We start from the raw sequence: 24,782 nt of genomic DNA on the forward strand, positions 1-24,782 counted from the left end.
AGTTGTCCCAATAATGACAGCAGGTGACCCTCCCAACAATGACAGCAGGTGACTCAACAATGACAGCAGGTGGCCCAACAATGACAGCAGTTGTCCCAACAATGACAGCAGGTGACCCAACAATAACAGCAGGTGACCCAACAATGACAGCAGTTGACCCTCAATGACAGCAGGTGACCCAACAATGACAGCAGATGACCCAACAATGACAGCAGGTGACCCTCAATGACAGCAGGTGACCCAACAATGATAGCAGGTGACCCAACAATGACAGCAGTTGTCCCAATAATGACAGCAGGTGACCCAACAATGACAGCAGGTGACTCAACAATGACAGCAGGTGGCCCAACAATGACAGCAGTTGTCCCAACAATGACAGCAGGTGACCCAACAATAACAGCAGGTGACCCAACAATGACAGCAGGTGACCCTCAATGACAGCAGGTGACCCAACAATGACAGCAGGTGACCCAACAATGACAGCAGGTGACCCTCAATGACAGCAGGTGACCCAACAATGATAGCAGGTGACCCAACAATGACAGCAGTTGTCCCAATAATGACAGCAGGTGACCCTCCCAACAATGACAGCAGGTGATTCAACAATGACAGCAGGTGACCCAACAATGACAGCAGTTGTCCCAACAATGACAGCAGGTGACCCTCAATGACAGCAGGTGACCCAACAATGACAGCAGGTGACCCAACAATGACAGCAGTTGTCCCAACAATGACAGCTAGTGACCCAACAATGACAGCAGGTGACCCAATAATGACAGCTAGTGACCCAACAATGACAGCTAGTGACCCAACAATGGCAGCAGGTGACCCAACAATGACAGCAGGTGACCCTTGCAACAAAGCAGGTAACCCAACAATGACAGCAGGGCACCCTCCCAACAATGACAGCAGGGCACCCTCCCAACAATGACAGCAGGTGACCCTCCCAACAATGACAGGAGTTGACCCTCCCAACAATGACAGGTGCCCCTCTCGACAACAGTAGGAGACCCAACAATGACAGCAGGTGACCCTCCCAACAATAACAGTAGGTGACCCAACAATAACAGGTGACCCCAACAATAACAGCAGGTGACCCTCCCAACAATAACAGTAGGTGACCCTCCCAACAATAACAGTAGGTGACCCAACAATAACAGCAGGTGACCCTCCCAACAATAACAGTAGGTGACCCTCCCAACAATAACAGTAGGTGACCCAACAATAACAGTAGGTGACCCTCCCAACAATAACAGTAGGTGACCCTCCCAACAATAACAGTAGGTGACCCAACAATAACAGTAGGTGACCCTCCCAACAATGACAGTAGGTGACCCAACAATAACAGCAGGTGACCCTCCCAACAATGACAGTAGGTGACCCAACAATAACAGTAGGTGACCCTCCCAACAATGACAGTAGGTAACCCTGCATCAGCACCTAACATTTACTACCTGCAGTTAAGAATGTAATACATAGTTAATTATATAAGCGCTGCACTCCAGTATATTATCCACCACTTGTCCCAAGAGTTCTTCAGAAGTAACACCACACTTTCCACATTTCCTCCCGGGAAAATTAAAATTAGAAAATAAAGGAACATTGATATAAGCCTATTGGCCTATACTAAGCAGGGAAAACTCTCAATCATTTCCACTTATCTATCCGTCCAACCCAGCAAATCAGCAACACTAACCACGTCCCTGCTCACATTGTTGTAGTAATTAAATAAATTAGCATATTTCTGCCTCCTGTTGCTTCCCTTCATAATGCAATTTGTGATATCACAGGACTAGCTCTTGTGACATGATTACGTTGTGAAATGAGTGGAAACATATACCTGAGGGCCTGGTCCCAAATTTATACACAATAACAGAACACAGTGTCAACATACGTGGTCCCAAATTTTTTAATATCTTGCCAGAAAATATAAAAAAAACACACTGCCTATGAAGTATATGTGGGCCAGCAGCAACAGCCTGGTTAAGCAGGCAAGCACCAGACAAATCTGGCACACGTCCGGGTCGCGAGAGTAGGGAAAACTCGAAACCCATCAGAAGTATATCAGAAGTGTATCTGTGGCTGCCCACAACTTTCCCTACTGTCAGCAAGCGAATTCAATCAACGACGGGGTCTGCCTAATGCAAAGATAACACGCAATCTTCCGCTATCTGTAGGAAAACACTATGGCAGCAAAGTTAGTGTTCACTTTGGCTCCTAACCTGCAAGTTAATTTTGAACTTACAAGGTTCAGTTGTATCCCCAAGGGTAACTACCTTCACAGTCACCCACACTTGTAACTACCTTCATGGAGCCCCATACTTGTAGCCACTAAAACAGACATCTCACAGTAAAGACTACCATGACCACGAAATATCCAACACTGGGGGAGATCAAGCCGCACAGTAAGATCGGTTAGCGAGGTCAAAACTAACTTACATGTAACAACTTACTCAACACAACAACCACACCGAAAAAAAAAATCAAAATATATTCTAGTAAACTACCGGAATGAGCTAAAAGATTACTTTGTAAATTACACACACAAAATTGGTTTTGATTAGTTACACCAACAGCATACACTGCTACACTAACAGCACACACTGCTACACTAACAGCACACACTGCTACACTAACAGCACACACTGCTACACTAACAGCACACACTGCTACACTAACAGCACACACTGCTACACTAACAGCACACACTGCTACACTAACAGCACACACTGCTACACTAACAGCACACACTGCTACACTAACAGCACACACTGCTACACTAACAGCACACACTGCTACACTAACAGCACACACTGCTACACTAGCAGCACACACTGCTACACTAACAGCACACACTGCTACACTAACAGCACACACTGCTACACTAACAGCACACACTGCTACACTAACAGCACACACTGCTACACTAGCAGCTACACTAACAGCACACACTGCTACACTAACAGCACACACTGCTACACACTGCTACACTAACAGCACACACTGCTACACTAACAGCACACACTGCTACACTAACAGCACACACTGCTACACTAACAGCACACACTGCTACACTAACAGCACACACTGCTACACTACTGCTACACTAACAGCACACACTGCTACACTAACAGCACACACTGCTACACTAGCAGCACACACTGCTACACTAACAGCACACACTGCTACACTAACAGCACACACTGCTACACTAACAGCACACACTGCTACACTAACAGCACACACTGCTACACTAACAGCACACACTGCTACACTAACAGCACACACTGCTACACTAGCAGCACACACTGCTACACTAACAGCACACACTGCTACACTAACAGCACACACTGCTACACTAACAGCACACACTGCTACACTAGCAGCACACACTGCTACACCAACAGCACACACTGCTACACTAACAGCACACACTGCTACACCAACAGCACACACTGCTACACTAACAGCACACACTGCTACACTAACAGCACACACTGCTACACTAACAGCACACACTGCTACACTAGCAGCTACACTATCAGCACACACTGCTACACTATCAGGACACACTGCTACACTAACAGCACACACTGCTACACTAACAGCACACACTGCTACACTAACAGCACACACTGCTACACTAGCAGCACACTGCACAACAGCACACATTGCACAGCAGCACACACTGCTACACTAACAGCACACACTGCTACACTAACAGCACACACTGCTACACTAACAGCACACACTGCTACACTAACAGCACACACTGCTACACTAACAGCACACACTGCTACACTAGCAGCACACACTGCTACACTAGCAGCACACACTGCTACACTAACAGCACACACTGCTACACCAACAGCACACACTGCTACACTAGCAGCACACACTGCTACACTAACAACACACACTGCTACACTAGCAGCACACACTGCTACACTAACAGCACACACTGCTACACTAGCAGCACACACTGCTACACTAACAGCACACACTGCTACACTAACAGCACACACTGCTACACTAACAGCACACACTGCTACACTAGCAGCACACACTGCTACACTAACAGCACACACTGCTACACTAACAGCACACACTGCTACACTAACAGCACACACTGCTACACTAACAGCAGCACACACTGCTACACTAACAGCACACACTGCTACACTAACAGCACACACTGCTACACTAACAGCACACACTGCAGCACACACTGCTACACTAACAGCACACACTGCTACACTAACAGCACACACTGCTACACTAACAGCACACACTGCTACACTAACAGCACACACTGCTACACTAACAGCACACACTGCTACACTAACAGCACACACTGCTACACTAGCAGCACACACTGCTACACTAGCAGCACACACTGCTACACTAACACAACAGCACACACTGCTATACAAAATCACACACTGCTATACAACACCACACACTGCTATACAACACCACACACTGCTACACTAACAGCACACACTGCTACACTAACAGCACACACTGCTACACTAACAGCACACACTGCTACACTAACAGCACACACTGCTACACTAACAGCACACACTGCTACACTAACAGCACACACTGCTACACTAACAGCACACACTGCTACACTAACAGCACACACTGCTACACTAACAGCACACACTGCTACACTAACAGCACACACTGCTACACTAACAGCACACACTGCTACACTAACAGCACACACTGCTACACTAACAGCACACACTGCTACACTAACAGCACACACTGCTACACTAACAGCACACACTGCTACACTAACAGCACACACTGCTACACTAACAGCACACACTGCTACACTAACAGCACACACTGCTACACTAACAGCACACACTGCTACACTAACAGCACACACTGCTACACTAGCAGCACACACTGCTACACTAACAGCACACACTGCTACACTAACAGCACACACTGCTACAGTAACAGCACACACTGCTACACTAACAGCACACACTGCTACACTAACAGCACACACTGCTACACTAACAGCACACACTGCTACACTAACAGCACACACTGCTACACTAACAGCACAAACTGCTACACTAACACACACTGCTACACTACACACACACTGCTACACTAACAGCACACACTGCTACACTAACAGCACACACTGCTACACTAGCAGCACACACTGCTACACTAACAGCACACACTGCTACACTAACAGCACACACTGCTACACTAACAGCACACACTGCTACACTAACAGCACACACTGCTACACTAACAGCACACACTGCTACACTAACAGCACACACTGCTACACTAACAGCACACACTGCTACACTAACAGCACACACTGCTACACTAACAGCACACACTGCTACACTAACAGCACACACTGCTACACTAACAGCACACACTGCTACACTAACAGCACACACTGCTACACTAACAGCACACACTGCTACACTAACAGCACACACTGCTACACTAACAGCACACACTGCTACACTAACAGCACACACTGCTACACTAACAGCACACACTGCTACACTAACAGCACACACTGCTACACTAACAGCACACACTGCTACACTAACAGCACACACTGCTACACTATCAGCACACACTGCTACACTAACAGCACACACTGCTAGACTATCAGCACTACACTAACAGCACACACTGCTACACTACAGCACACACTGCTACACTAACAGCACACACTGCTACACTAACAGCACACACTGCTACACTAACAGCACACACTGCTACACTAACAGCACACACTGCTACACTAACAGCACACACTGCTACACTAACAGCACACACTGCTACACTAACAGCACACACTGCTACACTAACAGCACACACTGCTACACTAACAGCACACACTGCTACACTAACAGCACACACTGCTACACTAGCAGCACACACTGCTACACTAACAGCACACACTGCTACACTAACAGCACACACTGCTACACTAACAGCACACACTGCTACACTAACAGCACACACTGCTACACTAACAGCACACACACACTAACAGCACACACTGCTACACTAACAGCACACACTGCTACACTACAGCACACACTGCTACACTAACAGCACACACTGCTACACTAACAGCTACACTACTGCTACACTAACAGCACACACTGCTACACTAACAGCACACTAGCAGGACACACTGCTACACTAACAGCACACACTGCTACACTAACAGCACACACTGCTACACTAACAGCACACACTGCTACACTAACAGCACACACTGCTACACTAGCAGCACACACTGCTACACTAACAGCACACACTGCTACACTAACAGCACACACTGCTACACTAACAGCACACACTGCTACACTAACAGCACACACTGCTACACTAACAGCACACACTGCTACACTAGCAGCACACACTGCTACACTAACAGCACACACTGCTACACTAACAGCACACACTGCTACACTAACAGCACACACTGCTACACTAACAGCACACACTGCTACACTAGCAGCACACACTGCTACACTAGCAGCACACACTGCTACACTAACAGCACACACTGCTACACTAGCAGCACACACTGCTACACTAACAGCACACACTGCTACACTAACAGCACACACTGCTACACTAACAGCACACACTGCTACACTAACAGCACACACTGCTACACTAACAGCACACACTGCTACACTAACAGCACACACTGCTACACTAGCAGCACACACTGCTACACTAACAGCACACACTGCTACACTAACAGCACACACTGCTACACTAAGCAGCACACTACAGCACACACTGCTACACTAACAGCACACACTGCTACACTAACAGCACACCCTGCTACTCTAACCGCACACACTGCTACACTAACAGCACACACTGCTACACTAACAGCACACACTGCTACACTACACTACTGCTACACTAACAGCACACACTGCTACACTAACAGCACACACTGCACACTACCAGCACACACTGCTACACTAACAGCACACACTGCTACACTAACAGCACACACTGCTACACTAGCAGCACACACTGCTACACTAGCAGCACACACTGCTACACTAACAGCACACACTGCTACACTAACAGAACACACTGCTACAGTAACAGCACACACTGCTACACTAACAGCACACACTGCTACACTAACAGCACACACTGCTACACTAACAGCACACACTGCTACACTAACAGCACACACTGCTACACCAACAGCACACACTGCTACACTACACTAACAGAACACACTGCTACAGTAACAGCACACACTGCTACACTAACAGCACACACTGCTACACTAACAGCACACACTGCTACACTAACAGCACACACTGCTACACTAACAGCACACACTGCTACACCAACAGCACACACTACACTAACAGCACACACTGCTACACTAACAGCACACACTGCTACACTAGCAGCACACACTGCTACACTAACAGCACACACTGCTACACTAACAGCACACACTGCTACACTAACAGCACACACTGCTACACTAGCAGCACACACTGCTACACTAACAGCACACACTGCTACACTAACAGCACACACTGCTACACTAACAGCACACACTGCTACACTAACAGCACACACTGCTACACTAGCAGCACACACTGCTACACTAACAGCACACACTGCTACACTAACAGCACACACTGCTACACTAACAGCACACACTGCTACACTAGCAGCACACACTGTTACACCCACACCACACACTGTTACACCCACACCACACACTGTTACACCCACACCACACACTGTTACACCCACACCACACACAGTTACACCCACACCACACAGTTACACCCACACCACATTGTTACACTCACACCACACACTGTTACACCCACACCACACACGGTTACACCCATACCACACAGTTATACCCATACTGCACAGTTACACCATCACCACACACTTACGTCTACACTACACACTGCTACACCAACACTACACACTGTTACTCCCACAAGCTACACCATACACTGTTACTCCCACAAGCTACACCATACACTGTTACTCCCACAAGCTACACCATACACTCTGTTACTCCCACAAGCTACACCATACACTGTTACTCCCACACACTGCTACACCAACACTACACACTGTTACTCCCACACACTGCTACACCAACACTACACACTGTTACTCCCACACACTGCTACACCAACACTATACACTGTTACTCCCACACACTGCTACACCAACACTATACACTTACTCTCACACACTGCTACACCAACACTACACACAGTTACTCCCACACACTGCTACACCAACACTATACACTTACTCTCACACACTGCTACACCAACACTATACACTGTTAATCTCACACACTGCTACACCAACACTATACACTGTTAATCTCACACACTGCTACACCAACACTATATACTGTTACTCCCACACACTGCTACACCAACACTATACACTTACTCTCACACACTGCTACACCAACACTACACACAGTTACTCCCACACACTGCTACACCAACACTATACACTTACTCTCACACACTGCTACACCAACACTATACACTGTTAATCTCACACACTGCTACACCAACACTATATACTGTTACTCTCACACACTGCTACACCAACACATGTTTATATTATCAGCAGCACTGCACACTGTTACACCTTCAACACACACATTGTTACACCACCACACACACTGTTAAATCATAACCACACAGTATTAGACAAAGTTACCCCAACAAACACTATTACACCCATCACACACTTACACCCATCACACACTGTTACACCCAACATCACACACTGTTACACCCAACATCACACACTGTTACACCCATCACACACTGTTACACCCATCACACACTGTTACACCCAACATCACACAGTTACACCCATCACACACTGTTACGCCCAACATCACACACTGTTACACCCATCACACACTGTTACACCCATCACACACTGTTACACCCAACATCACACGCTGTTACACCCAACATCACACACTATTACACCCATCACACACTGTTACACCCATCACACACTGTTACACCCAACATCACACACTGTTACACCCAACATCACACACTGTTACACCCATCACACACTGTTACACCCATCACACACTGTTACACCCAACATCACACGCTGTTACACCCAACATCACACACTGTTACATCCATCACACACTGTTGCACCCAACATCACACACTGTTACACCCATCACACACTGTTACACCCAACATCACACGCTGTTACAACTAAATAACACACAGTTACACCCACACCACACATAGTTACACCAAGTGTGTGGTGATGTATCACTACACAGTTACACGAAGTGTGTGGTACTGGTATATCACACAACTACACCAAGTGTGTGGTGCTGGTATATCACACAACTACACCACGTGTGTGGTGCTGGTATATCACACAACTACACCACGTGTGTGGTGCTGGTATATCACACAACTACACCACGTGTGTGGTGCTGGTATATCACACAACTACACCACGTGTGTGGTACTGGTATATCACACAACACAACTACACCACGTGTGTGGTGTTGGTATATCACACAACACAGCTACACCACGTGTGTGGTGTTGATATAACACACAACACAACTACACCACGTGTGTGGTGTTGGTATATCACACAACACAACTACACCACGTGTGTGGTGTTGATATATCACACAACACAACTACACCACGTGTGTGGTACTGGTATATCACACAACACAACTACACCACGTGTGTGGTACTGGTATATCACACAACACAACTACACCACGTGTGTGGTGCTGGTATATCACACAACACACTACACCACGTGTGTGGTACTGGTATATCACACAACACACTACACCACGTGTGTGGTGCTGGTATATCACACAACACACTACACCACGTGTGTGGTGCTGGTATATCACACAACACAACTACACCACGTGTGTGGTGCTGGTATATCACACAACACACTACACCACGTGTGTGGTACTGGTATATCACACAACACAACTACACCACGTGTGTGGTACTGGTATATCACACAACTACACCACGTGTGTGGTGCTGGTATATCACACAACTACACCACGTGTGTGGTGCTGGTATATCACACAACTACACCACGTGTGTGGTGCTGGTATATCACACAACTACACCACGTGTGTGGTGCTGGTATATCACACAACTACACCACGTGTGTGGTGCTGGTATATCACACAACTACACCACGTGTGTGGTGCTGGTATATCACACAACTACACCACGTGTGTGGTGCTGGTATATCACACAACTACACCACGTGTGTGGTGCTGGTATATCACACAACTACACCACGTGTGTGGTGCTGGTATATCACACAACACACTACACCACGTGTGTGGTACTGGTATATCACACAACACACTACACCACGTGTGTGGTACTGGTATATCACACAACACACTACACCACGTGTGTGGTACTGGTATATCACACAACACAACTACACCACGTGTGTGGTACTGGTATATCACACAACACACTACACCACGTGTGTGGTACTGGTATATCACACAACACACTACACCACGTGTGTGGTACTGGTATATCACACAACACACTACACCACGTGTGTGGTGCTGGTATATCACACAACACAACTACACCACGTGTGTGGTGCTGGTATATCACACAACACACTACACCACGTGTGTGGTGCTGGTATATCACACAACACACTACACCACGTGTGTGGTACTGGTATATCACACAACACAGCTACACCACGTGTGTGGTACTGGTATATCACACAACACACTACACCACGTGTGTGGTACTGGTATATCACACAACACAGCTACACCACGTGTGTGGTACTGGTATATCACACAACACAACTACACCACGTGTGTGGTACTGGTATATCACACAACACAGCTACACCACGTGTGTGGTACTGGTATATCACACAACACAGCTACACCACGTGTGTGGTACTGGTATATCACACAACACACTACACCACGTGTGTGGTACTGGTATATCACACAACACACTACACCACGTGTGTGGTACTGGTATATCACACAACACACTACACCACGTGTGTGGTACTGGTATATCACACAACACAACTACACCACGTGTGTGGTACTGGTATATCACACAACACAGCTACACCACGTGTGTGGTACTGGTATATCACACAACACAACTACACCACGTGTGTGGTACTGGTATATCACACAACTATACCACGTGTGGTACTGGTATATCACACAACCCAACTATACCACATGTGTGGTGTTGATATATCACACAACACAGCTACACCACGTGTGTGGTACTGGTATATCACACAACACAACTACACCACGTGTGTGGTACTGGTATATCACACAACACAACTACACCACATGTGTGGTACTGGTATATCACACAACACACTACACCACGTGTGTGGTACTGGTATATCACACAACACAACTATACCACGTGTGTGGTACTGGTATATCACACAACACAACTACACCACGTGTGTGGTGTTGATATATCACACAACTAAACCACATGTGTGGTGTTGGTATATCACACAACACAACTACGTCAACATTAACACTGGAACACTAAGGGGGATACGTATATCTTCTAAGTTGTGATCCTCTACATAAGGGTGGCAACACATGTTTACAAACTAGAGTTCTGTTTGTAGTTCAAAGTGGCATCGTCCCTGGATAAAAACACTGTAAACTGAGAGAGAGAGAGAGAGAGAGAGAGAGAGAGAGAGAGAGAGAGAGAGAGAGAGAGAGAGAGAGAGAGAGAGAGAGGGAGAGAGGGAGAGACAGAGAGACAGAGAGACAGAGACAGAGAGACAGAGACTGGTGCCACCAGCTGCATTACTTGGATCACTTGAATATATTTCCTGGAAGAGGAGATTCGGTGGATTGTTTACATTTACACACTGGCACTAATGTTATAACACTGAAAAATGTAACTGCTACCTAAGTTAGCACACCACTGTTCACACAGTGTGTGGTTCCAGTGTGTGAGGGCCTAGTAGAGTTGACCGACCCAGGAAGAGAGGCCTTTTAGTTAAGAGGGTCGAGGGTGGTTGTAGGTCTAAGTCTACCTTTCTTGCCTCCCTGGACAACACACACTGCGCTATTTCCAGTACATGACCACTAGATATGATGAGGTTGTCTGTGAGGCGGCAGCATTATATCCGTGCCTCACACTGCTGACAGCCACCAGCAGCTACACTCCACTCACACCAGAGTCACAGATGACACTGGCTGGCTGGCTGGCTCAAGGACGCCACTCCCCCCTCTCTCAACACCCACGCACCCATATACACAACGCCCAGTAACAACTAACATATATCTCATTAAACAACATATCTGGCATATGTTTTACATAACCAGTGAAAACAAAAGTGTATTCAAGTTAGGTTTGATCATGCTGCTAGTGAGCATCACCAACCACTACTCACATTACACGTATGCTCATCCAAACACACACCTTCCCTCTCAACCATAGCAGGCAATACCTATATATATATACATACATTTCACCCTGTAAAAAAAATCTCACGTAACACTCGATATAAGGAGACATGAAAGAAGACCGAGGGACGTCTTGTGAAATGAGAAATACCAGATGACGAGAATATTTATCAAAACTAAGGTTATTCCCAGAGAGGGATTTACCGAGCGAGGATTGTCAGTGGTGGCTTCTGGCATCATGGTGAAGCACTAGTGCCAGATACTGTTATTGTTATCCATAGCAGCAGCTACGTGCTCCTCACCGGTGCAACCTACACCTTTATAGCACATACATGTAGTCCCGGTACACACACACACATGCACTCACAGTACACACACATGGCAGCTTCTTTAACACGCACAAGACGTTTTCTCAGCCTCAGAAAAGTATAAACCCAGGAATGTGTCGGTACAAGTCTGTCCCGGACTGTGTATCGATTGTTGGTGACGGGTGAGGGAGACGGTGGTGGTGGGGACGGGTGAGGGAGCGGTGGTGACCGGTGAGGGAGACGGTGGTGGTGACGGGTGAGGGAGACGGTAGTGGTGGTGAAGGGTGAGGGAGGCGGTAGTGGTGGTGAAGGGTGAGGGAGGCGGTAGTGCTGGTGACGGGTGAGGGAGACGGTGGTGGTGGTGACGGGTGAGGGAGATGGTAGTGGTGGTGACGGGTGAGGGAGACGGTAGTGGTGGTGACGGGTGAGGGAGACGGTAGTGGTGGTGAAGGGTGAGGGAGGCGGTAGTGCTGGTGACGGGTGAGGGAGACGGTGGTGGTGGTGACGGGTGAGGGAGATGGTAGTGGTGGTGACGGGTGAGGGAGACGGTAGTGATGGTGACGGGTGAGGGAGGCGGTAATGCTGGTGACGGGTGAGGGAGGCAGTAGTGGTGGTGACGGGTGAGGGAGACGGTAGTGGTGGTGACGGGTGAGGGGGACGATGGTGGTAACGAGTGAGGGAGACAGTAGTGGTGGTGACGGGTGAGGGAGACGGTGGTGGTGGTGACGGGTGAGGGAGACGGTGGTGGTGGTGACGAGTGAGGGAGACAGTAGTGGTGGTGACGGGTGAGGGAGACGGTAGGGGTGGTGACGAGTGAGGGAGACGGTAGTGGTGGTGACGGGTGAGGGAGACGATGGTGGTAACGAGTGAGGGAGACAGTAGTGGTGGTGACGGGTGAGGGAGATAGTGGTGGTGGTGACGGGTGAGGGAGACAGTAGTGGAGGTGACGGGTGAGGGAGACGGTGGTGACGGGTGAGGGAGACGGTGGTGGTGGTGACGGGTGAGGGAGACGGTAGTGGTGGTGACGGGTGAGGGAGACGGTGGTGGTGGTGACGGGTGAGGGAGATGGTAGTGGTGGTGACGGGTGAGGGAGACGGTAGTGGTGGTGACGGGTGAGGGAGACGGTAGTGGTGGTGACAGGTGAGGGAGGCGGTAGTGCTGGTGACGGGTGAGGGAGGCAGTAGTGCTGGTGACGGGTGAGGGAGGCAGTAGTGGAGGTGACGGGTGAGGGAGACGGTAGTGGTGGTGACGGGTGAGGGAGACGGTAGTGGTGGTGACAGGTGAGGGAGGCGGTAGTGCTGGTGACGGGTGAGGGAGGCGGTAGTGCTGGTGACGGGTGAGGGAGGCAGTAGTGCTGGTGACGGATAAGGGAGACGGTACAAGAGGTGGTGGTGATGACGTTAGATATAACCTGTTCAATACTTGTATCAGGAAGTGATAACAAGTGTTGTAGTACCAGGTAGTGATAACCAGCGATCTCAACTTCAAGGATCACAACAGTGCCACGATCACAAGTGCAAAGAAAATGATAGGATGGATAATGAGAACGTTCCAAACGAGAGATGCCAAGCCAATGATGATCCTTTTCAAATCACTTGTTCTCTCTAGGCTGGAATACTGCTGTACACTAACATCTCCATTCAAAGCAGGTGAAATCGCAGATCTAGAGAGTGTACAGAGATCCTTTACTGCACGTATAAGTTCTGTCAAGCACCTTAACTACTGGGAACTCTTGGAAGCACTTGACTTGTACTCGTTGGAACGCAGGAGAGAGAGATATATCATAATCTATACTTGGAAAATCCTGGAAGGAATGGTCCCAAATCTGCACACAGAAATCACTCCCTACGAAAGTAAAAGACTGGGCAGGCGATGCAAAATGCCCCCAATAAAAAGTAGGGGCGCCATTGGTACACTAAGGGAAAACACCATAAGTGTCTGGGGCCCAAGACTGTTCAACAGCCTCCCATCAAGCATTAGCGGAATTGCCAATAAACCCCTGGCTGCCTTCAAGAGAGAGCTGGACAGATACCTAAAGTCAGTGCCGGATCAGCCGGGCTGTGGCTCGTACGTTGGACTGCGTGCGACCAGCAGTAACAGCCTAGTTGATCAGGCCCTGATCCATCGGGAGGTCTGGTCGTGGGCCGGGCCGCGGGGGCGTTGACCCCCGGAATAACCTCCAGGTAGTACCAGGTACTCCACTTTCTCGCTCCAGAAAGTACAAGTCAAGTACTCCTAGGCATTCCTAGAAGTTTACATGCTCTATTAATTCCATGCGGACGGGAAACGAGCTTTGTACATTCTCCAGCTCTATTTCTCCTGCTTTGAATGGAGCCGTCAACAATGAACAATATTCCAGACAGGAGAGCACAAGTGATTTGAAGAGTGTCACCACTGGTATTATTACTCTTTGTTTAGAATGTTTTCCTTACCCACCTTATCATTTTTTTTAGCCTTTGCGGCATTCACCTTATTGTGTTCTCTATATGATAAGTCATGATATTATGGCAAAGTCTTACAAACCTTGTCATGGTATGCCAAATTTCTGATACAACCCTAATGCCACTGGACTTTGAAAAAGCCACTCACAACATGGCCATGCACTTTGCCTCAGGCCCAGACTCGAAGAACTTCGTGTTCATCAAGAATTACAATGGAGAGAGAGAGACTGGACACAGGAGTCATCGCACAGTCGCTAAAAATAACGGATACAGCCCCACTCCACAAAGGTGGCAGGAAAGCAATAGCAAAGAAACATAGACCGATATCGCCAACGTTCCACATAATAAAAATCTTTGAAGGGGTTCTAAGAAGCAAGCTCACCAACCACTTGGATTCCCAACAAATGTACAACCCAGGGCAACACGGGTTTAGAGCAGATCGCACAACTAGTGGACCACTATGACGTAGTTTTGGATGCAGTGGAGGACAAGCAGAACGCAGATATAGTACTCACAGACTTTGCAATAGCTTTCAACAAGTGTGATCATTGTGTAATGGCATACAAAATACATACTAAAGGAATAACTGGAAAATTGGGAAGATGGATCTTTAACTTTCTAACAAACAACGCACAGAGAGTAATGGTAAACAGTCAAGTTGGAGGCTGTCACAATGAAAAGCTGTTCAACGAGGTTCAATACTCGCCTCCATCCTGTTCCTCCTATCTGACACAGAAACGAAAAGCATAGCACCGTATTTTCCTCTGCATACGATACTAGAATCAGAGGGTCATCCACTGAGGACACGGTAAATCTCCAAGCGCATACAAACCAAGTTTTCTAATGGGCTAAGCAAAACAATATCATGTTCAATAAGTACAAATTTCAGTTATTCCGTTATGGAAAACTTGAGGAAACAATAGCCAATACGGAGTACAAGAAAAGTACTAACCACACAATAGAACGAAAAACCAATGTGAAGGACTTGGGAATGATAATGTCATAGGATCTCATCTTCAAGGAACACAACAGTGTCATTATCACATCTACGAGGAAAATGATGAATGGGTAATGAGAGCCTTCATAAGAAGGAATGCCATGCCAGTAATGATCCTGGTTAAGTCACTTGTTCTCTCGAGGCTGGAATACTGCTCTACACTAACAGCCTCATCAAAGCAGGCGAAACTGCAGATCTAGTGAATGTACAGAGAACCTTCAGTGCATGTATTAGTTCATTCAAGCACCTTAATTACGGGGAACGTTTGAAGTCCCTTGACCTATACTCCTTGGAACACAGGTGAGAAAGATGCATCATTATTTACACCTGGAAAATCCTAGAGGGACTAGACCCAAATCTAAACATATAAATCACTCCCTACGAAAGCAAAGGATTTGACAGGCGATGCAACATCCCCACAATAAAAAGCAGGGGTGCCATAAGTACACTATGAGATAACACAGTAAGTATCAGGGGCCAAAGACTCTTGAACTGCCTCCTAGCATACTTCAGGGGGATTACCAATAGACTCTTGGCTGTCTCCAAGATGGAGCTGGACAGACACCAAACGTCAGTACCAGATCAGCCGGGCTATGATACGTATGTTGGATTGCGGGCGACCAGCAGTAACAGCATGGTTGATCAGGCCCTGATCCACCGGGAGGCCTAGTCTAGGACCAGGCCGCGGGAGGGTGTTGACCCCCGGAAAAATCTCTAGGTAGATATGTTCCTTTTTGTTAAATGACATAAGAAGGAACACTGCAGCAGGCCTACTGGCCCATGCAAAGCAGGCCCAACGCACCTTCCGGCTTAAACCAATGACCCACCTAGTCAGGCCGGGTCAGGTCACATCCACTTAAGGAAGGAGCACGGCATCAGCTCTATTAGCACAAGCTAGTCAGGTCCAACTCACACCCACTCATGTATTTATCCAACCTATTTTTAAAACTACACAACGTCTTAGCATGATTCTCCTGTGTTGTGTCTAGTACTCCTTTTGAGTTCCACTGGACGTCATGGTATTTTATATTGCCCACTGAAAACTTTCTTGATATCTACTTTCAAATTTTCCATGGTTTCTATAGAGACGACTTTTACGTTTAGTTTATTAAGGTGGGCAGAGAATGATACAAAGTTGTGGCTAGTGTTGTTGTGTGTCACCCATCAGGATAAAAACAGTAAAGGCACCAGGATACACCCTTGGACTATTGAATTTTTTTTCTTTATCAAGGTTAGATTTTGCTTTGTTTACCATTTCTTTTAGTGTTCTGCTGTAAAACTGAATATTCAGCAGCAGCTCCAGCAGTAAAAGAAGAAGAAGAAGAAGAAGAAGAAGCAGCAAGAAGAAGCAAGAAGAAGCAAGAAGAAGCAAGAAGAAGCAAGCAGCAGCAAGCAGCAGCAGCAGCAGCAAGCAGCAGCAGCAGCAGCAGCAATAATAATAATAATAGAAGTAGCAGCTACAATAGTAGTAGCAGCAGCTGCAGCAATAGTAGTAGCAGCAGCTGCAGCAATAGTAGTAGTAGCAGCAGCAGCTGCAGCAGTAGTAGCAGAAGCTGCAGGAGTGGAATCAACATATGTATCAGCTGCCACAGCATCTGCAGCAGCTCCCGCAGCATCAGCAACAGTAGCATCAATGACAAAGGCAGAAATAACAATAACAACAATATACGAAACAACAGAAACAGCATCACTAACAGCAGCGATAACAGAATTAACAGCAGCAGTGGAAAAAAAAAACCTGGGGGTGAGTAGAACACCAAGCATTTCACTTGAATTACACATAAACCGTGCAACATCAGCGGCATATGCAAAATTAGCAAGCCTCAGAATAATGGTTCCAGACTAGGAAGAGGAATGAGCTATGAGGAGAGGTTCACGGAACTAAACCAGACTATCATGACAGAGAGGACAAGGGGCGACATGATTACTACATAGAAAATCCTAAGATGAATTATAAAGGCAGATAGGAACAGGCTGTTTGAATTAAGGGAACCATGGAGAAGCTCAAGACGCAGATGGGGCCCTAGGAATGTAATGAGGTGTTTCTTTTAGTCTCAGGGCGGTTGAAAAGTGAAATTATTAGGATGAAGCGGTGACGGAACGACATACACGATAAGGCTCAAGAGGCCTGAAATTGATGATGCCGATCAAAGTGGTCTAGGAGACGAGGCGAATACTAATCAATGAGTACTCACACACACACCCCTGCAACCACAATTAGGTGAGTACAATTAGGTGAGTACACACACACAAAAAGAGAGAGAGAGAGAGAGAGAGAGAGAGAGAGAGAGAGAGAGAGAGAGAGAGAGAGAGAGAGAGAGACTATATCCAGCAAACTAAGGAAAGAGGTTGCAGAGCAAGCACAAGGGACTAACATGGCAAAAGAAAGCGCCCTAAAGTGGGAGGTGGAAATAAAAACCCTGAAGGAAACAATGGAGGAATTAAGAGGGAAGGTGTAGGAGCAGAAGTGAAAGAAGGAGATGGAGCGGTGGGATCCAGAAAGGATGGAGAGGGCAAGGTAACAAGAGACCGCAAGGAAAATGGTTAAAATTAACAAAGATAATTAGAGGGAAAGGCAATGGGAAGAAAAGAGAGGTCACTGATGATCTACGGACTCAAGGAGGCAGAAAGGAGGCCAGGAAGTAGGAGGTGGGACGTGCAGGAACACTCTTCACTTGCAGATGGCAAATTTTCAGACGATCGGGAGTTTCTTCCTCAGCAAACACTACCCCATCAAACCAACCTTCTGATTACATTTAACTCATAACAGGATTCTAAGAGAGACCGCCACAAAGATACACATTACCAAAACCGTATATACCAGGATTGGGGCATGACGGTAGCAGAGAGGAGCAGCTGAGGAAATACATGAGATCCCGTTAGGCATAAAAAAGAGACTAACAGATGGGATAGGAGGGAGTAACTAGCTTCAAGGAACTCTAAGACACCCCCTCCCCCCAACACCTTTCCTAGAGGGCCCAACTCAAGGCCTTCCCTCACTTCCCCATCACCAACACTAACAGGAACCCTCCTTCCCTACACCCTTCGCCTTATCCTTCCTATTTGACAACCTTATATCCTCCCTCTTTCCCTGCAATAATAATACACATCCTAATCATACCTCCCCCACTCCTGTCTGAAGCACAAAAAGCAATAATATCTAACACAATGTATGATAAGAGAAAGAAAGCTCGGAGTGTGGTATGCAAATGCAGATGGATTATCGGACAAGTGACAGAAGAAAGAATAGCAGAGGTATCCTCAAATGTTGTAGTTATCCTAGAGACAAAACTGACCGAAATTATATCAAATACTATATTCCCAGCAAGATATCAAGTAATAAGGAAAGTCAGAAGAAACAGAGAAGGTGGAGTAGCAGTGGTGCTAATCAGAAATTGGTGAAATTTTGAAGAGATGTATGGGATAAACACATGAAACAACTATACAGTGGGATCAGTTAAGACCTGGGGATCTACCAAGGACCCATAGTATTAGTAGTTGAGGTGATAAATAACCCGCCACCCAGCAGCAGGTAACCGAGACAAGAACATGAAGACAACAATGTAATGGTTGACACCACAGCAGAGGCAGCTAGGAGTGCACACATGACTAAAACAAAGCTACTTATCATGGGCGACTTTAACCACAGAGAAACAGATTGGGAGAACTGGGATCCGCATGGGGGACCAAACACATGGAGGGCTAAGTTGACAGAGGTGGTTATGGAAAACATGTGTCAGCATGTTTGGAGAATATAAGCCACATCGACCTAGCACTTGCCACGTGCACTTTTGATGTATGAGACAATATGAGAGCCTCCAGGGCGTTAGCGACCACATAATACTGAACTTTGAGTACTTTGTGGGAGTAAATATTGTGGGAAGTACGGCAAGTGAATAGCATGAGAGGCCAGACTTTAGAAGCGGAAACTTTGCAGGGATGAAAGAATTCCTCGATGCAGAGTAGTAGGAAAGGGAACTAGAAAAAAAGTCAGCAGACGAGATGATGAAATAAATATTTAAAAGTCCTGGGAGGAACTTTTAACTGGGTATAACAAAGACAAAGAGAGTTCTTAGTTTAACAAGAGATAAAAAAAAAAGGAGAAACACAGAATGTAGAAAAAAACTACAGGAAGCTAAGAATAGATAAGAGTAGAAAAGTGAGCAGATTAGTTAGAAACGAACAAGTAAAGGTGAGGAGAGGGGCTCAGCGATAATTTGAGAATGACAATACAGAGGTACTGCCAGAGAGCCTAGGGAAGAGAATACACCAACAGGTAATGGACACCATTCACACAAATGGTAAAAGAATTTTTGATGGAGGTGAATATATCAAAGGCAATGGGGTCTGAAAAGGTGTAACCATGGATTCTGCAAGAGGGAGCAGAAGAATTTACAGTAAGTCAACAAAGACAAGCCAGTTGCCTGAGGTCTGGAAGACAGAGAATGTAGTCCCTATATTTAGGAAAGGAGACGGGCAGGGAGCAATGAACTACTGACCAGTTTCATTGACGTGTATAACATACAAGTTAATGGAGAAGATAATCAAGAAAGTGGTAGTGCACTTGGAGAGAAGTGCTTTCATTAATAATAACCAGCATGGGTTCAGAGGTAGCAAATCTTGTCTTACCAACCTGTTGGAATTCTTTGACAGAGTAAAGGATGTGAGACAGGAGGGAGGGAACGAGAGAGAGAGAGAGAGAGAGAGAGAGAGAGAGAGAGAGAGAGAGAGAGAGAGAGAGAGAGAGAGAGAGAGAGAGAGAGAGAGAGGCGAACTGCATTTCCTTAGACTGCAAGAAGGCATCTGCTACTGTACCCCGCTAAAAAAAAAACTTGAGGAGCCAGCAAGAATAACAGGGAAAATACTCTGGTGGATATAAAGAGAACCTAATGGGAAGGAAGCAGATATCAGAATAGGGAGGAGTTAAAAGTAGAATTTCTCAAGGATCAATATAAGGACTAGTACAGTTTCTGGTTAATGTGAAGGAGATATCAGATGGGATTGAATCTGATGGTTCCTTGTTTTCTGATGTAAAACTGAGGAGGAGAATAAAAACAGACGAGACTGGGAAAAGGCTGCAAATGGATCTGGACAAACTGTAAGGCTGGTCAGGTAAGCGGTTACTTGAATTAAACCCCAGCTAAGGAAAGGTTGTGAAGACTGGGGAAAACGCCAGAAAACCGGACACTGAATATAGATTAGAGACACGGAGGCTGCAGACCTCAAAGAGAAACATTTGTAGGTGAACATAATACCAAATATATTACCAGAGGCTCACATCAACCGAGTAAATCTCTGCAGACACTCTTCGTCTAGCAAATTTATAAGTAGTCTTCAGGAATCTCAAGTTATTCTGGACTCTCTATACAACTTAAGTGAGGCTCACCTTGGAGTACGCAGCACCGGTATAGAACCCACTCCTATGGAAACATGTTAGGAGACTGGATAAGGACAGAGGCAGGGAACGAGTCTAGTTCTAGAAATAAAGGGTATGAGCTACGAGGAGAAGCTAATGAAACCGAATCTAATGACACAGGAGGACAGAAAAACTATGGGAGATATATAAACATACAATATAATCAGATGCACTGGTAAGGTTGATAAAACCTGTTCAAGAGATGGGAAACAGATATTCTGGGGTGCAACTGGCACTTAAAGATGCAGATGAGCCACGGAGATATCATGAAGTATTTCTTCAGTTTCAGGGAGGTGAGGAGATAACATAACCTCAACGAGGAAGAGGTGGAGGCTGGCACTTCATACATAGTATTAAGAGCAGGTACGATACACCTCACAAGGCTAGGAGGGAATGATCCTGGCAACCAGCAAGTTAACAGGCGGGGCTAGGAGCTAAGACTCGCGAACACACACACACAAGCACGTCAAAAAATTAGAGTGTGCAAAGGTTTGCAACAAGACTAGTCCTGGAGGTAAAGGACATATCCTACGAGGAGAGGTTAAGGGAACTCGACCTGACGACAGTGCAGGACAGGAGAGATAGGGGAGACATGATAACGATATATAAAATTCTGAGAGGAATTGACAACGTGACCAGACAGAATGTTTCAGAGATGGGACCCAGCAACAAGGGGGGTCACAATTGGAAGTTGAAGACTCATATGAGTCATAGGGATGTTAGGAACTATTTCTTCAGTCATAGAGTTATCAGGAAGTGGAACAGTCTAGAAAGTGAGGTAGTGGAGGCAGGATCTATACACAGCTTTAAGAAAAGATATGATAAGACTCATGTAGAGAGTGGACCTAGTGACGACCAGTGAAGAGGCGGGGCCAGGAGCTGTGAATCGACCCCCGCAACCATAATTAGGTGAGTACACACACGAAACGTTTGAATGTTATCAATTTTGACCCTTCAACGTTTGTCTCACTGGTGCTGGTAGTGCAACTGAAAGGTGTGTGTTAACACCCACACATAGCAGACGCCAGCAACAACAGCAATAACAGTCACATAACAGACAACAGCAATAACAGTCACATAACAGACACTGTTTTCCGTTGCCCATTGGAAAACTTGGTTTATATCTTCTTGGAGGTTAACCGTGTCCTCAATAGATGACAGTCTCATGCAGATCCTTGTATCGTCTGCAAAGGATGATACGGTGCTGTGGATTACATCTCTGTCTATGTCTGATATGAGGATAAGGAACAGGATGGGGGGCGACTACTGTGCCTTGTGGAACAGAGCTCTTCACTATGGCAGCCTCCGATTTAACTCTTTGTGTTCGATTGGTTAGGAAGTTAAAGATCCATCTCCCCACTTTCCCAGTTATTCTTTTAGCACATATTTTGTGCGCTATTACGCCATGATCGCACTTGTCAAATGCTTTTGCAAAGTCTGTGTATATTACATCTGCATTCTGTTTTTCTTCCAGTGCATCCAAGGGAGGGAAAAGTTCAATAGATAGGAGTAGCGAGGGAGTATATAGTAACAATAGTTTCATTGCCGGCTACTTGTTAAGGTAGGGTAAGTCAAGCTCCCACTATTCCCGCCTTTTTTCCCCCTCCCCGAAAGTGATAGTTTCATTGCTGGCTACTTGTTAAGGTAGGGTAAGTCAAGCTCCCACTATTCCCGCCTTTTTCCCCCACCCCGAAAGTGATAGTTTGACTGCCTGTTCATTGTTAAGGTAGGGTCAGTCTAGCTCCAGCTATCCCTTCCCCTCCTCGCCCCCCCCCCGAAAGGTGACGTGTGGGGCTCTGGTCCAAACAGTAATCACTAGTCTCACAGCTCCCAGCACTACTGTAAGTACATGCCTGCCTTGTATTCTAGTGGATTTATGGGTTGAAAGCTTCACTTTTGACCAATAATAAACTTAGTCTTTTCAGCCTTGCTCTATGTTGACTGTTGTAATAATCACCACATCTTTTAGGTATTGTACTTATCATGGAGAGTGATTTCTTAAGCAGTGGGTAACCTGTCTATCTTTCCAGCTTGGATGACAGAGAGGGTCACCTGCCAATCAACGAGCAGAACTGATGGAGATGGACTAACATCCTGAGACTTCCCCTTTTTGGATTTAATTACCTGTGCACCTGTATGAAATTGCAGGACGTAACCCCTCATCATTGCAGCGGTAAAGAACCTGCTTTCCTGTCATCGGGATATAATACTCAAGGCTATACTGTGAAGAACTAGCCAGTGGGTCATAACCAACACCTGCGACCCCCCCCCCATCATCAGCAATGGCTACGATTTCAACAACACAGTGTCACCAACACCAGACACCCCTATATATATTAGCGTTGAATTCAGTAATCATTTATACTTTTCATTTTTCATTTTCTTTAATGTAGGATTAATATTTCATATTTAAGTGTTTTATATTCTATATTTTCTATATAATAAAGTGTTTATGTTTGTCTGTTATTATTTCTTTTTCTATTCATTAATTTTCCTGAGGAGGAGCCAGCCTTGGTAATACTGTCTGAAGTTATTACAGGGCTGAGTAAGCCTTCACAAGTGGCGACCTTGCCAGGATCAACTCTACTGAATCAAGATTCAACTCCATCTCGAATCTACCATTGGAACTTCAACGCCGCATACCACAGACGGTTACCACCAGCCATGAGTAATCATTCTCTATGGTAGGACTACAGTACAGGTATATAAAAGATTTGGTGATTGTTATAGTCTCAATTTATTGTAAGTCAAGTCAAGGCAGGAATACTAGTTAATTCTGCCATCTATTTTTGTGTGAGCTTGAAACACTTTGGAGGATTAGACTCTAGGCACCCGAGATTTTCCAGTGACAATTTGTTTCATTGAGCTCTTTGTTATATCAAGGGAACTGTCATAGGACACTCTTGATTTGTTGGTGAGAAGATTAGATGGCCAAGGGACCCCATTCTACTTACTGTTTGCTCGGAGCCGGCATAGAACCCTTCGTTTTAATTAATACATATTGTTTAATTGAAGTAGGGATCGAGCCCTCTGGTTTGTTTACAGTTTGAGCGGAGCAGGAATTGAACCCTCCGTTTTCTTTAATACCCATTTC

The 24,782-nt window shown here is 46.2% G+C and overlaps 1 protein-coding gene across 13 annotated transcripts in view; it reads right to left on the minus strand.

Moving 5' to 3' along the window:
• Positions 1-24,782, minus strand: part of Ptpmeg2 (Protein tyrosine phosphatase Meg2) — a 775,124-nt gene that overhangs the window by 238,210 nt on the left and 512,132 nt on the right. For 2 of the 13 annotated variants that reach the window (XM_070080452.1, XM_070080417.1), the window contains exon 1: positions 12,026-12,311. The exons of the other annotated variants lie outside the window; for them this stretch is intronic. The gene's annotated coding sequence lies outside the window, so the exon portion shown is untranslated. Of the gene's footprint in view, positions 1-12,025; positions 12,312-24,782 lie in introns of those variants that run through there. 13 annotated transcript variants of the gene reach the window in all.

This window comes from Cherax quadricarinatus, chromosome 6 (assembly GCF_038502225.1).
Source record: "Cherax quadricarinatus isolate ZL_2023a chromosome 6, ASM3850222v1, whole genome shotgun sequence".
NCBI classification, from domain to species: domain Eukaryota; kingdom Metazoa; phylum Arthropoda; class Malacostraca; order Decapoda; family Parastacidae; genus Cherax; species Cherax quadricarinatus.